Source organism: Bos javanicus, chromosome 5, assembly GCF_032452875.1.
Source record: "Bos javanicus breed banteng chromosome 5, ARS-OSU_banteng_1.0, whole genome shotgun sequence".
Classification (NCBI taxonomy): domain Eukaryota; kingdom Metazoa; phylum Chordata; class Mammalia; order Artiodactyla; family Bovidae; genus Bos; species Bos javanicus.
Window position 1 is genome coordinate 91,263,342 of NC_083872.1, and position 15,621 is coordinate 91,278,962.

General features: G+C 40.1%; 1 protein-coding gene across 10 annotated transcripts in view; it reads right to left on the minus strand.

The window, feature by feature from the left end:
• Positions 1-15,621, minus strand: part of PLEKHA5 (pleckstrin homology domain containing A5) — a 261,962-nt gene that overhangs the window by 152,992 nt on the left and 93,349 nt on the right. The window contains exon 1 of one of the 10 annotated variants that reach the window (XM_061417705.1): positions 10,076-11,420. The exons of the other annotated variants lie outside the window; for them this stretch is intronic. The gene's annotated coding sequence lies outside the window, so the exon portion shown is untranslated. Of the gene's footprint in view, positions 1-10,075; positions 11,421-15,621 lie in introns of those variants that run through there. 10 annotated transcript variants of the gene reach the window in all.

Below are 15,621 nucleotides of genomic sequence, written 5' to 3' on the forward strand. Positions count from 1 at the left end.
GAGCAACTATTGCTGTAATCAACTCTAGAATATTTTAAACACCTCAGAAGAAAACCCGGACCTATTTGCAGTTCATCGTTACCTCCTCTTCCTAGCTCCTGGCAACCTCCATCTACTTTCTGTCTCTACAGATTTGCCTTTTCTGGGTATTTCATATACACCTTGTTGTTCTGTTGCTAAGTTGTGTCCAACTCTTTTGCAACCCCGTGGACTGTAGCCCACCAGGCTCCTCTGTCCACGGAATTCTCCGGGCAAGAATTCTGGAGGTGGGTTTCCATTTCCTCCTCCAAGGGAACTTCCTGACCCAGGGACCGAACCTGCATCTCCTGCATTGGCAGGTGGATTCCTTACCACTGAGCCACCTAGGAAGCCATATAAATAAGATTATATAATATGTGGTCTTTTGTGAATGACTTCTTTTATTTAGCATAATGTTTTCAAGGTTCATTCATGTTATAGCATGTATTAATACTTCATTTCTTTTTGTCACCAAGCATGATTCCCGTGTTTGGACAGAGTACATTTTGTTTGTCCATTTACAAGCTGTCATTGGCTTCCACTTCGAGGCTATTCTGAATGATGCTGCTAGGAATGTTCGTGTACATGTTTTGCATACACATGTTTCCAAATCTCTTGGATATACAACAGGGAGTGGAACCACCCAGTTGTTTGGTAACTCCATGTTTAGCTTTTTGAGGAACCATCAAACTGTTCTTCAAAGCAGCTGCATCATTTATGTTCCCACCAGGAATGGAGGAGAGCAGTAATTTTTCCACATCATTGTCGACGCGTGCTATTGCCCATCTTTTTGATTACAGCTATCCTAGTGGGTTTGAAGTGAGAGCTCATTATGGATTTGATTTGCATTTCTGTGACGGCTAATGATGTTTAGCATCTTGCAAGAACTTACTCTTCTTTGGCAAAGTACTCAGATCTTTTGCCCATTTTTAAATTGGGCTATTTATCTTTTTATGATTGAGCTGTGGGAGTTTTAAAAAAATGTATTCTAAATACAAGTCTCTTATCAGATATATGACTTACAAAATGTTTTGTGTTAATGTACAAAGAGGAAAAAGTACTCCCATCTCCTCCAAAAATTCAATTAGCAAACACTGTGGTCACGGGATGACATATGGAAATAATGATTGTAAACAAACCTAATATGTGAGCAGCATTTTATGATGTTCAACCTAATCCTTACATGGATGGTAACAACAGGCCTCTTTCTGAAGTCAAGAATCAGAGGCCAGCAGAGGTAAAGTGACTTACTCCAAGTTTCTCCTGACTTAGTTATTTTTGTTATTATTTTTCTATGTGTCATCTTTCTTATTTGTTTTAAAGTTCTCTCCCTGTATTGTTTCAAATTTGTGAGCGAGCTGTCTTCATCCTTTTCAGAATAAGGCAGGTATGTTTAGGCCAGAATTCTTTTAAGTTTCATAGCTATGTAGGATGCGTAACATGCAAGTCTCTGGGTCCCTGGTTCAGCCCTTTCTCAACTGTGAGGTTACCCCTCCAGATTCTGCAGCATGAACAGACAAAGGTGGAATGCACGTGAGCCAAACAACCCAGGTCGGTGGTGTGCCATCAGTTTCCTATGACTATCAAAACAAATTATCACAACATTCGTGGCTTAAAGCAATAGCAATTTATTCTCTCACAGTTCTGCAGATAAGAAAACAGGCTGAAACCAGTTGAAGCTGCATGAAAATCAAGGTGTTGGCAGGGCCACAGTCCGTCAGGGAGGCTCTGGAAGAGAAGCCATCCTTTGTCTCTTCTATGGATAGATGCTGGTGTTCCTGGTGTTCCTTGGCTTGTGGCCCCACCACTCCATTGTTGCCTCTGGGGTCACACTGCCTTCTCCTCTTGTGCTTGAAATCTCCTCTGCCCACCTCCCCTTACAAGGACACTGTGATTATATGTACTTCCAACTCCCAGGATCCAGGATCATCTCCCCATCTCAAGGTACTTTTTTTAATATTTCTTATTGGTTGCTCTGAGCCTTCACTGCTGCATGCAGGCTTTCTCTAGTTATGGGGAGCAGGGCTACTCTTCATTGCAGTGCGCAGGCTTCTCACTGAGGCAGCTTCTCTACAGCATGGGCTCTAAGGTGTGTGAACTTCAGTGTTTGTGGCACACAAGCTTAGCTGGTCCGCAGCACGTGGAATCTTCCCAGGTCAGGGATCAAACCCATGTCCCCTACACTGCCAGACAGATTCCCATCCATGTGCCACTGTGCCACCAAGGAAGTCCCAGTACGAAACCTTTGCCATGTAAGGCGACCTTCCAGGTTCTGGAGACCAGGACATGATCAGTAAACATCCAGGGATCATTACTTAGCTGGAAGCAGGAGGTTTTACAAGACCCAAGAACAAAGTCCCAAAGCTGTAAGGGGCAACTTCCACTGTCTTCCTTTCTTTATACTCACAGGGCAGTTTCACAAAAACTGCTCTGATAGCTATGGTCTTGCTATTCCAGCCCAGTACTACTAAAAGTCACCATCTACTAAGATACCTGATCCACCTGATCAAGTAGCTTCAATTACTTTTTGAGAAGAATTTTATACAGAGGAAAACACTATCAAAGATTCAAATTTGTTATAATAATAAAAAAAAAGGAGGAAAAAAGAGAAACTGAATAATATCTCAAAATTGTTTAGATATTGTTAGATATAAATCTAACATTAAAAGAGGAACTAGACATTTAATATTAAGTCAGTCCTCAGCTATCCGAAAATAATTGAAATGTGCCATGCAGTCATAAATTGTACACATGATATACAAGGCTTAAAATGTACTGGCAACTTCTTTCCTCTTAAACTAGATAGTAAATATTGTTTAGTCACTCAGTTCTGTCCAACTCTCCTGCCTGTAGCTTGTCCGTGGCATTTCCCAGGCAAGAATACTGGAGTGGGCTGCCATTTCTTTCTCCATGATAGTGAGTATGTGGGCATTTTTATCCCTGTCCTTTGTAGGCCTGTAATATCTTTACAGTATTACTTTTTAATTTTTAAGCATTAAAAAAGAAAAACGGGTACAATGTAACCTTCTTCCATGAGACCTACAAAGCATCCAATGCACTAAGCTTCATGTCACTGCCTCATATTACATCAGTAATCCTGTCAAATGTCATTGCCAAAATCTATAAACCAGCCAACTCTTTGGTTATAGGGGGAAAAAAAAAACCTCTTGCTTCCTTAATAACTCTTTAGGGAAGTGGAGAAAAGGTACTGAAAATGGGAAGGTCTCTGACCAACTAGGAAACAGACCAGCTGATGAAGTCTCTCGACCTTCACATCCTTTGCCCTACAGTTTCTATTTTTTGATACAGAAAGATTTTTTCACTATTTACTAAGACTAAGTTATTCATCTTCCAGATGGATTCTGCTGGCTGGATGTTAACTGCCACAGTTCTCCCTTTCTTGACACAAGCAACTTGGCCTCAAAAGAAAGATATGTTTCTGAAATACTTATAAAGTTGCTTTTAGTAGATGAAAATTGTACTTTCTTGTTGACTTAAACTGTATTTTCAGAAATTTATTCTTAAGGAAAAAGTCTAGCTCCAAGAAAAATTTATGCTTATATTCAAAGCACACTTTCTCTTCTGATACACAGGAAAAAAAATCTGTACCATAGTTCATTAGAACTGTTTTTTAAAAAGCCCCAAAGACGTGTGTGAGACAGCAGACAAGCCATGAACAGACACGAAGATTTTGATCCCTAATTCTGAACCTCTTCCATTGGACATCTTCCATGCTAAATGATGGCTTCAGCAAGGGTAATTCCATCTGTATCAAATAAGTCCCAGAGACTCTGCTCTAGACTTGTGATTTTTCTATCTTTACAAAGTAGATTTTAAACTTATACTTGAAAAATGGCAGAAATTAAAATCTCAGAATATCTGCAGGATTTCACTCAGATGTGCATTTTCCATTAAAGGTTCTCTAAATCGCATATTCAATGTCTAGTCCTCGGTTGTTGCTGTTTTAGTCGGTCAGTCATGTCTGACTCTTTGCAACCCCACACACTGTTGTCCAGCCTGGCCCCTCAGTTCACAGGATTTCCCAGGCAAGAATACTGGAGTGGGTTGCCATTTCCTTTCTCCAGGAGATCTTCCTGACCCAAGGATTGAACCTGCATCTTCTGTACTGACAGGCAGGTTCTTTACCACTGAGCCACCAGGGAAGCCCATCTAGTCCTTTACAGTGGAGTAAATATGGCTCTTAAACCACCAAAATACCAATTCTACACTAGGCTTAATGAGAAACTTGGTCTGTCTCCATTCTCAGAAACCAAATAAGACTGACATTCAACCTGCAGAGCATCCTGGAGTAAAGTGACCACGCCCATCTCAGGCTCCTAAATAACTTGGGGTAGATGTCCTTGGTCCCAGATTCAGTAATATTTGTACCCTCGCTTCTCAGAATTCAGTAAGATTTGAGAACATGTACACTTGTTAGGTTAAAGCAAGGAAAACCACAGTTTAAATTAATTTCAAATTTAACAGAGATGCCAGAATAAGAGCCTAACCTGCTAACCAAATCAAACTATCAATTTTTTGAAGCAAAATGAAAACAAAGTGCCCCTAAAGTAAGTGTGTGGGTCAGGGAGCCGCCGGTAGGTATTTCACTTCCACGTGAGTCTGAGTATGTCACTGAAGAGGCAGGAGGCTTGAGACTCAGAATAAAGGGCCATTCTGTAATCTCCCTTGCAGCACTCAGGATAACGGGGAAGAAATAGCATGTCATCATGACAGAAGAGAAAAAGTTTACAAATTCAGTTCAGAGCCAGTGGGCTAACAACTTGCTGAGGAGGAATCATTTTGAGGTTATTACAGTACACTGTAACTCAAGCCATTTTAAGGCTCAACCCTCAGGAAATACGTGTGGCAGACCTGGCAAGGAGAGCATGCCCACAATCAGTCAAACAGAACAGATATTCTAGAAACCGGAGCACCTGAGACGGTTTGTGTGCATTCGAACATTACACTTAATGTGGGTGGGAAGGAGATATTTCTGTTTGGAAACAACGTAAAGCTATTATAACTGCTGCTATTATTTTTAACCTTTATTCTGACCTGTAGTTCTTACTTTTTGTTGCTCAAGCCAATGACGCCTGAGGAAATACAGGCTACACAAAACTGAAACTATTTAACATAAGTTAGGCAAGATGGATCCCATGCGTGTGACTAACTGAAAGTCTCTTTTCTTCTGTGCGAGACATGAGCAAAGACCTGGATGAGCAATCCTGGGAATTCCCTGGCAGCCCACTGGTTAGGACTCCATCCTCGCACTGCAAGGGGCCAGGGTTCAATCCCTGGTTGGAGAACTAAGATTCCCACAGCCTCAAAATGGCCAAGTTAAAAAAAAAAAAAAAAAAGCCTACAGATGAATGAATCAAAGATTAATGGGAAGAAAGAGCAAAACGAACCTAAGAAATAGAAACATTGAAATATGATTCCTGGACTAAATGTCTGAGCTGTAAATCCCAACAAGTACTTGATGAAAGGTTGCTAAGAAGAATCTAGATGAGAAAATGACTGAGTCAGAAACAGTTGAGAGGCTGACAACATGAAATGGAGCAGGTCATCTGGGCACTATCAACAAAACATCAAGGAAACAACGGACTGAGGGCAAACTCACAGGAATTTGATCAGAGTTCAGTAACCATCTATTAGTGACCTAATTAAAGAGTTATGTCAAGTTAGGTTAAGTAATGGGATTGAAAGTGAAAGGTTTAGTTGCTCAGTTGTGTTCAACTCTTGGCAACCCCATGGACTATACAGTCTGCCAGGCTCCTCTGTCCATGGGATGTTCCAGGCAAGAATACTGGAGTGGGTTACCTTTCCCCTCTCCATGGGATCTTCCCAACCCTAGGATTAAACCCAAGTCTCCTGCACTGGCAGGCAGATTCATTACCACTGAGCCACCAGTGAAGCCCCAAGTAATGGGATTACATATGCATAACATTTTGATGTATGTATCTTAAATCATTTATGCCCCCCTGAGCTCTCATTAAAAGTTTTATATCGAGTTAGTTAACTGACTTTAAATTTGCCAAAAAGCCAGTGTCAGAAGAAATGTGCTCGAGAGAAGGAAGTGTACAATGGCCATGGCCCAAAAGCCGAAGTATTTAAGGTGTTTCTCCAATGCCAACCCACACAGCCATTCAATCTCTGATGGCTGAACAACTTTGCTCTAAAAGGGCTACATTGAGACAGATCTCAATGGCTGGGCACAGAGTTCTAGACTTTCTGGCTATAAGTAATTACAAAATTTATCAAGGTCAACAAAGAATTATTTAGTTTTCTTTTTAAAAGTCTATATCAATTCATATTATTGTCTCATATGGAGATTACATAACAGAGTGGAATCTAATAATTTTAACGTGTTCTTAATAATATTATGAATTTTTTTTTTTAAAGACAAGTTTTACAAAAGTAAAGAACAAAAAAATATATAAGTTCTTAAGCAGGTTATTCATTGATATGGATGAAAAATTTGAGAAGAAAAAATTCAATTTGGTAAACATTTAGTTAAGCTTCCCTGGTGGCTCAGACGGTAAAGCACCTGCCTGCAATGTGGGAGACCAGGGTTTGATCCGTGGGTCAGGAAGATCCCCTGGAGAAGGAAATGGTAACCCACTCTAGTACTCTTACCTGGAAAATTCCATGGACTGAGGAGCCTGGTAGGCTACAGTCCACGGGGTCTCAAAGAGTCAGACACGACTGAGTGACTTCACTTTCCCTCATTTAGTTAAGTGCCTACTGTGTACGGTACAGTTGGGTTTCCACTAATTTAAGAGTTCGTACTTCACTAAATTTAATTTTATTTATTTAACATTGTTTAAATACTAATAGAAACAAATCTGAGTATTTGTTTTTTAGCTAAAATACTTATCACTTTGTCTACTAGGCGAAACACAGCTGGAACGTAACAGGTATTTAGCAACTACTCTATTTTTAGAAGTTGACTAAGCCACTGAGACCCTTTTAACATTTCATCATGCATGCATTCTGGTTTTAAAAGTATGTTATTATAAGGAGATTCCAAGTATATTATTATTTATCCATGTGTACTAAGTCACTTCAGTTGTGTTCGAGTCTTTGCGACCAAATGGACTGTATGTAGACCGCCAGGCTTCTCTGTCCATGGGATTCTCCAGGCAAGAATATGGAGTGGGTTGCCACTGTAAATCATTACAGTTCTATGAATCTGATATTTCAGACAGCTGATAGGTAATATTTTGAAAAATCTTTAATACAGAAAATAACAATTGTTTGGAAAGGAAATTAAGAAGACAGACATTTATTCTATACGTATTTTGTGACTAACATCATGCTACAGTATTTTCATAAAATTCAATTCCCATAAATCTTTAAAAAAGAATTGACATTTCTATTTACTACTGAAAACACAGAGGACAGAGAAATACCTAGGCCCACCAGACTATAACTTCCAGTTATTTCCCATTACAAATATTTTTAAAATTAATTTGTTTCTCCAGGGGTCTAATCTAGAAGTAACTTTGAGAACGAATGAGAACTTGTGAGAATTATCAAAATCCTTACGTGGTCACGTTGTGCCCCAAATCCTTCACTGCCAATGCTTCTACAGTTTAGGACTTTAAAAAAATGTAACTTTGGCATCATTTTTATCACCAAATCTAATCATACCCTGTAAGTCCCATTTACACTGTGGTTCTAAGATGGTTCTTCTAAATACGTAATGAGAAAAGAATTGAGGTAATTTTCTGGAAGATATATACAAATCCCTACTTCTTCCTTCACTTATCTGGATATTTCAATATACGAAATATATTCAGAATTGAAATGTGTGCTTAATGTTTAATATCATGTACTGGTTTCTCTTTTCAAAGTAAACTATATTCCAGAGAAAAAAGTTCTGAATAAGATGTTAGAGGCCCACTGTTACCTAAACTTACTTGACCACAGACCCCATTTTCAGCTAATACCACTGGGGACCTTTAAGTCCTACTGAACTTCATAAAAGCTAGGGAAATAAATGCTCCTCATTAGGCAGATGTTAAGTTAAATAAGTGACTGCATGAACTTAATGATGTGGAAAAGAACCAAATATAGCGGTATATGCTTCATCTTCAGAAACCTAGCAAAGAAATCCTTGTCTTAGTAATTTTTCTTTTCATAGTCCCCTCTTTTCATTTCCTCAGTATTTCTTACTATTTTCTTTAATAGATCTTCTACTGATTATCCATTTATCTTCTACAGAAGATCTATGATTAGAGGTAAAAGGGACTAAATATGTAAAAGAAAATAGTGTATTTTGCCATGAAAATTTCATGATTATTTCATGAGTAAATATGGGGGGGGGGTTAAAATTTGCAATCTTCTAATTATATAATATACATGGAATATGTATCTCTGAAAAATTCAAAGACCACAGAGAACTTACACATTTGAAATATTTTTCATTAAAAAAGAAAACAGTTGATAGGATTCTATCAAAGCAGTATTTGCTTTTTCCCCACAGTAGCTCTCTGTGAATGACGTACAGCCCTGGCAAATCTTTGCCACAGTCCAAGAAATCATCTTATTATTACTTTAGAAACCTTAAATGAACCTTCTATTACCATGGGAAAATATTATTACATATTAAAAATAAGTGGAAATAAACCGGGTGTACGTGCTGCCCCAGGCCATACAAATGAGTCAGTGTTTAGAAGTGGGAATAGATTTCTTGAGGATGTCACCCAGTTCTCATCGCTAACTGCTAACCCTCCCGTTTCCATGAATATACAAGCTTAAGTACACACCCACCTCCTTCACAGGTGCCAATCCTGGAAAATGGCATAGTGGGGGCAGTTCTCAAAACAAAGATATTTTAGGAAAGCATCGCATAATTGCCTGGCATTTGAAGGCACTAGGCTTTTCGTATTCTCTTCCTATTTCTCCCACCCCCTCGTCGTTTTTCTAGAGCTCTTTAATGCGCCTTCTATACCTCAATTTCCCTACCTGACATTTCTGTTTAGTCACCAACATGATTTTTCCCCAAGGAAATAAACATGGTAATTTTATGCTTTTTCTCAAATCTTCAAAAATATGATTTATCTTGGTCAGAGTATGCGATTTTAGTCTTTAGGAGAATACCCTGAAGACTTGTTTGCCAAGTTTATCTATTATAAACATAATCAAGATCATGTTTATTATGAAATAATGATGTATAGATTTTAAATGTTGCTTGATATTATAAGAATATAAAAAAAATTGCAAAAATTTTTTTTCTCCTTTAACTTCATGGTAAAACATGAATATGTTGGATAACAAATAATCACAAAACATTTTAAGATTATCTGCCCAGCAATCACTGTAATATGAACTCAAGGGAAGTAAGAAGAGCCCCAATTGGCACAATTACTGTACTCACAACACTTTTAAAGCTAATTCAATAACTAAAAACAAATTCTAAATATGAATCCTGAATAACTGCAACATATTTTACAGTGTTAACAAATTCATATCATTTTTAGAGTAGTTTTTAAATGATCAATTACATTATAAAGCCAATTTATTTTTGAACCACCTATGTAAAAACATGGACAACAGAGCCTCTCGTTCTCTTTAAAGAATTCTTGCTCTTGTGCTGTTACTTTATTAGATACAGTTTTAAAATTCTTGCTTTTAGGCTAAATTCTTACCACTGCTTTATTACATATAGTTTTAAAATGTGAAAGTAAAAAAAAAAAATGATTAATTTAATTAAAATCTAAGAGCAAAACTGTTAGACTGTCCACCCAGACAAATCCTGAATTCCCTCAGCACACAATTCTGCTAGCATTATTCAGCACCAGTGAGCAAATGAAATCTGTAGAGAACATGGAGGAATACCATCATAGCAATTCACAAACTTGTCACCTCAGAAATATACTGAAAATATTTCAAAAGAGTGAGATATGGATAGGAGAAACAATTTTTTCCCAGTCTGAGCTAAGTTACTTTGCTACATAAAGCTACAAGTTAGTATAAAAAATGCAGAAGATACAAGTAAAGACAGAGCCTTGCTAGGAATTACAGAATAGAATAAAACAGCTAGTTAACTCACCAAACAGCCTCTTGCTAACAACTTCCACGCTCCTCTTTGTCTCAGGCCTCTGGTTTCCAGAGGCAGATTACATGCACTCTGACAGAGTGATGACACAGGGCACACGGGGACCTCTTTTCTGTTCCTGCCACTAGAAGAAAACTGAACCACACTGCAGCCTCCAAGAATAAGTACTCCCTACGAGCATGCTCAGCATCTAATTTAAATGACTGGGTATTTCACGTCGGCATGTGACGGCCTACTTCCAAGCAAACTCCGAGAGCCGCAAATTCAATTGAAGATCATTAACTGCAATAAACTGAACAGAACCACCGAATGAACATTGATTTGTCTTTAACTTCATGATTTTTGCGGTTCATTTAACCTAATGTCACTGTAAATGATTATTTTTCTATTATTCAAACAAGTCCTTAGGTTTCAATTATCACATTAGCTATGTCCACATGAGCATCCAAAATGCTGGAATGAACTGGAAACTTCCAGATATCCAGGATGTGATCCCCCAAATTTAAATGTGACCACTGATGAATTAAGCAAACTTTGAGCCATTCATGTCACTTTCTAACCTCTCATTCTGTCCTCTTGTCTAGGCCCTAAATAAAATCATCTACAAACTTATCCAGCACTATTTTCATTTCTGATTTGGAAATGTCAGTAAATATCAGTAAGCTGGAATGGTCAGCATCTTTATTAAAAATGTCTACTGTATTCAAACTACAGCAGATAAGATTTTTCTCACCTACAGATTATACATTACATAACAGATTACATGCTTATATAAAACAGGCCTCACCCAAATGTTGATAGAACTTTAAATAGGACTTAAAAAAATTTCCCCCCACATTTTCAAGAACAATTTTTACCAAAATACCACACAACCATACACACAGAAATCACCCAAATAGTTCACATATGTATGTTTATGTCATCAAATAGCTCATTTGCCTGGTTTGCTGAGTAAGCTGCTGCAAAGACCATGCAGTTCTACATGATGGAAACACGGTCAAGAGGCTTATCCTCTGCTCATTGTGACCATTTCAGTCTCCTAGACACAGAAACCTAGCAAGGGGATACAACCCGATCAAACCAACCAGACGATTCTTGACTGCCCACATCCTATTTTCACCCTGGGCAGACAAGCAAAACTAGGAAGTGCCTATACATTCGACATACACCCACCCTGGGGAAGCAAACCACGGACAGAGTGGGGCTGACCTGTCTTGCGACGGGCGCCTGAGGTAAGGTATGATTTCGCTTCCTTCACAGTCCTTTTTGGTTGCTTCTAGCGCTTCCTGATTGTAAACCACCTGTGTACCTCCCCAACACACCAAGTTCTCATTCTGTGAACAGTAGCCCTGCCTCCCTCCAACCCCCACCCCCAAATTAATGTGGAAGGCTTGGGAAAGTGAGAAGGCATAGGAAACAGACAGATTCCATGGCAGTAACTGAGGCAAGGTCCCTCATACATAGTGGGACAAGATTTGTAAAGGTTCAGAGAGGTTATATAAAATAAAATGTTAAAGTTTAAAAAAAAAGAAAAGATCACAGGGAACTGTTTACGGAACCACATGTAATTCCAATGTTGCTGTTGTATAGTTGCTTAGTCATGTCTGACTCTCTACAACCACATGGACTATAGCCCACCAGGCTCTTCTGTCCATGGGATTTCCCAGCAAGAATACTGGAGTGGGTTGCCATTTCCTTCTCCAGGGGACTTCCCGGACCAAGTATTGAACCCTCATCTCCTGCACTGGCAGGTGGATTCTCTACTACTGAGCCACCAGGGAAACTCCTGTAATTCCAATACTTTTCTAGAAAATAAAGGTGTTAAGTTCAAAGAAAACTGCCAACACACCAGTTTCTTTGGCATTCTACCAAAGCAACTCATTCTTACTGTCAAGGAAAATTCAGTAGGTACAACTGCAAGGTCTGTGGGTCTACGTAAACATTCTATCTTTAATGAAAAAGCACAGGAAGTAACGGAACACAGAACAAAAGCAAATCATCAAGAAGTGTCAATATGCCTACATTTCGTGTACTGTTATGTCTACTAAGTTTTATGCATTGTACATGTCAGGGTGAGGGCTCTGTAGAAAGAAGAGGTTACCTAAAATACTCAAGGAAAGCTCTCTGTGATTGCTGAATGAGAAAAAGTTCTTCACTGAAAACTAGCAAACAAACAAAAATCAACATATGAGACATGGTACAAGGCAACACAGAGTGGAGATAAAAAAACGAGGACTGTCTCTCTCTCTAGCAGAGATTAGAGACGATAAGGCAAGAAAACCAGTAACTAAGATCAGATCACCATGGCAGAAGAGAGGTGCCTTCATGTTCTGGAGTGTTTGGAGGGAAGACAGAAAGAGTTCCGAGAAGGTAAATTTAGAAAAGGTTTTGCAAGGGGGTGAACTTCTTAGATAAATACTAAGGATCTGGATCAGAAAGGGGAGGTTAGGAAGAGGGAACACCCAGTTCAGGGACGGGGAAGGACAGCAGCGTGTGTGTGCTTAGTCGCTTCAGTCATGTCCAACTCTTTGTGACCCTATGGACTATAGTTTTTCAGGCTCCTCTGTCCATGGGATTCTCCAGGCAAGAATACTGGAATGGGCTGCCATTCACTTCTCCAGTCTACCCGCATTGGCAGGTGGGTTCTTTACCCTGGGAACCAGTATGGGGATCAGAAAGGGTCAATACCTTTGATGAGAGAAGAGGAAAAAGCAGTTAATTATTCTGGGATGGTATTAATACTTGTCAACAGATGGCAAGGAGCATTCTATATAGTCCATGGAATTATCCAGGCCAGAACACAGGAGTGGGTAGCCTTTCCCTTCTCCAGGGGATCTTCCCAACCCAGGGATCGAACCCAGGTCTCTGGCATTGCAGGCAGATTTTTTACCAGCTGAGCCACAAGGGAAGCCCAAGAATACTAGAGTGAGTAGCCTATCCCTTGTCCAGTGAATCTCCCCAACCCAGGAATCAAAGCTGGGTCTCCTGCATTGCAGGCGGATTCTTTACCAACTGGGCTGTCAGGGAAGCCCAAAGGAGCATTCGACACCCTGCATAATGGAAGCACTGGGGTCATGTAATGTGTTAAAAAGCGGAATGAAGCAGTCAACTTTGGAAAGACAGGGAGATACAAAAAAAGGGGGAGGGGGGTAAAATTGGCATTTTTTTCCCAGCACATGTATATCCCTTTTCAAATGTACTTTTTGAATTCTGCCATATCACTGAATAGATCTTCAACCTGAATTTCCTTGCTCCTGCATATTCAACCTCAGCATTTTGATTTAAATCTGAGGTCCTCTTGTAATTACCTGTAACCTTTGATTTTCACCTAGCAGTCCTGTATTTTTTTGTCTTTTAAATCTTTCTGTCTCATCACTCATTCTTTAACTGACTTGCTCATTACCCTTTCTCTACCTACAAAATGTGATAAAAACTTTCCCAAACGCTACCCCAAAAAGAATGGATGAATCTGTAAAAGTTCAACAAAAGACAGAACCTATTTCCATGACGACTGAGGAGTAACCTCTGAAGACTGTACACGGTCAGAGTGTATTTCACTGCATGAACACATGTGAGGTTGGATGGACCGTGCTGTGTAATAAACACACCTGGCATTCATTCCTAAGCACAGGGAGGGAAGGACAGGAGGGACAACAGAAATCAACACATGAGCCCTTTATTGCAATTTGTCTCTTTTTTTTTTAAACCAGAGGGTCACATCAGAATCATTTCGGTAGCTAAAAACACACTCAAGCACGTGCATCCAGGGTCCAGAAATCTTTCATTCTGAACATATTCAGTGCTGGGGCAGGGCAGACATGAAGAAGATGCTCCCTACATGATTTTGAGGTTCCCCTGGTTAAGAGCCACTGTTTGAAGTACCCAGGAGGTTACAGGGTGCTAAATGTTAGTCACTCAGTCATGTCCAACTCTTTGTGACCCTGTAGACTGTAGTCTGCCAGGCTCCTCTGTCCATGGAATTCACCAGGCAAGAATACTGGAGTGGAGTGTCCATTCCCTTCTCCAGGGGATCTTCCCGACCCAGGGATCAAACCCAGGTCTCCTGCATTGCAGACAGATTCTTTACCATCTGAGCCACCAGGGAAACCCTGAACACATAAAAAATTCAGAGACAATGATAGAGACAGCGAAGGGAGTATGTTAAGGATACAATAATTTTGCATGATTTACAAATCAGTTAATATCTGAGCAAGATTGGCAGGAAGAAAATGAAGATGTTCTGGTACAAAAGGGCAAATGGATACTTCAGAGGATTCTTTACAGCAAACAAAGGAACAATGTGGGCAAGGCAGAAAGCCGGAGAAGATGCATACAGTGTGGGGAAAGGCAGTTCCCCCACATGCACAGCCCGGGGGCAGCAAAGCAGCAAGCAGCCAGCTAGGCACATGGACAGTTTATAAAAGACTTTATGAGTAATCCGCTTCCCTGGTGGCTCACAGTAAAGAATCTGTCTGCAGCACAGGAGATCCGGTTCCAATCCCTGGTTTGGGAAGATTCCCTAGAGAAGGGCACAGCAACCCACTCCAGTAATTTGCCTAGAGAATCCCATGAACAGAGGAGCCTGGCTGGCTACAGCCCATGGAGTCGCAAAGAGTCAGACATGAATGAGTTGGTCATTGATATGAGAATTAGAGAGAGATTCCAAAGGAGTACAATAAGGGAAGGAATGGAGAGAAAATAATAAATTTGAGAAAACTTAAGGACAGAATCTACAGGATAGGGTGTACGAATGGATGGAGGGTGTCAAACAGATGGAAAACTAGAGCACAACTACAAGGCTTCTGGGGGAAAGTGGGAGTGGTGCGGGAACTGACTAAGCCGGAGAAGAAAGATGCAACAGACAGGTGGAAGGGTTGCCTCTCAAGGGAGCGTGAGTCCAGCAGGAGAGGACAGGAAGGAGAGTTAGTTCAGTGTGAAACAGGTGGAAATGAGTGTCCTGACAGCTACCTGGTGATATCTACTATTGACTGACAGAAATACACGTCTGGGGTTCAAAACAGAGATCAAGGTCAAAGGCACAAATCTACAGAAGAAGAAAGGAAACTGGGTAAAGAATCTGAGAAGGGAGATCAGAATGGGAGAACCACTCATGGAGGAAATAATGAGGAGGGGTAATAAGGGGGAATGGGCTTCCCTAAAGGCTCAGACAAAAAAGAATTTGCCTGCAATACAGGATATCTGGGTTCGATCCTTGGGTCAGGAAGACACCCTGGAGAGGGAAATGGCAACCCACAGTATTCTTGCCTGGAGAATCCCATGAACAGAGGAGCCTGGTGGGCAACAGTCCATGGGATCGCAGAGAGTCGGACATGGAGTAACTAACACTTTCACTTTTTTTCAATATGGAGGGATCCAAGGAAGGGAACTTTAAGGAAGTGGCCAGACTGTCAAGGACAGAAGGGTCTGTAGAGTAATGACTAGAAAAGGTCAACAGATTTATCATAGAACATCACCACAAACCCCATGAACACTGTTTTAATAGTACTGTAGAGATGAAAGTCAGCTTAGGAAAGGCTCAG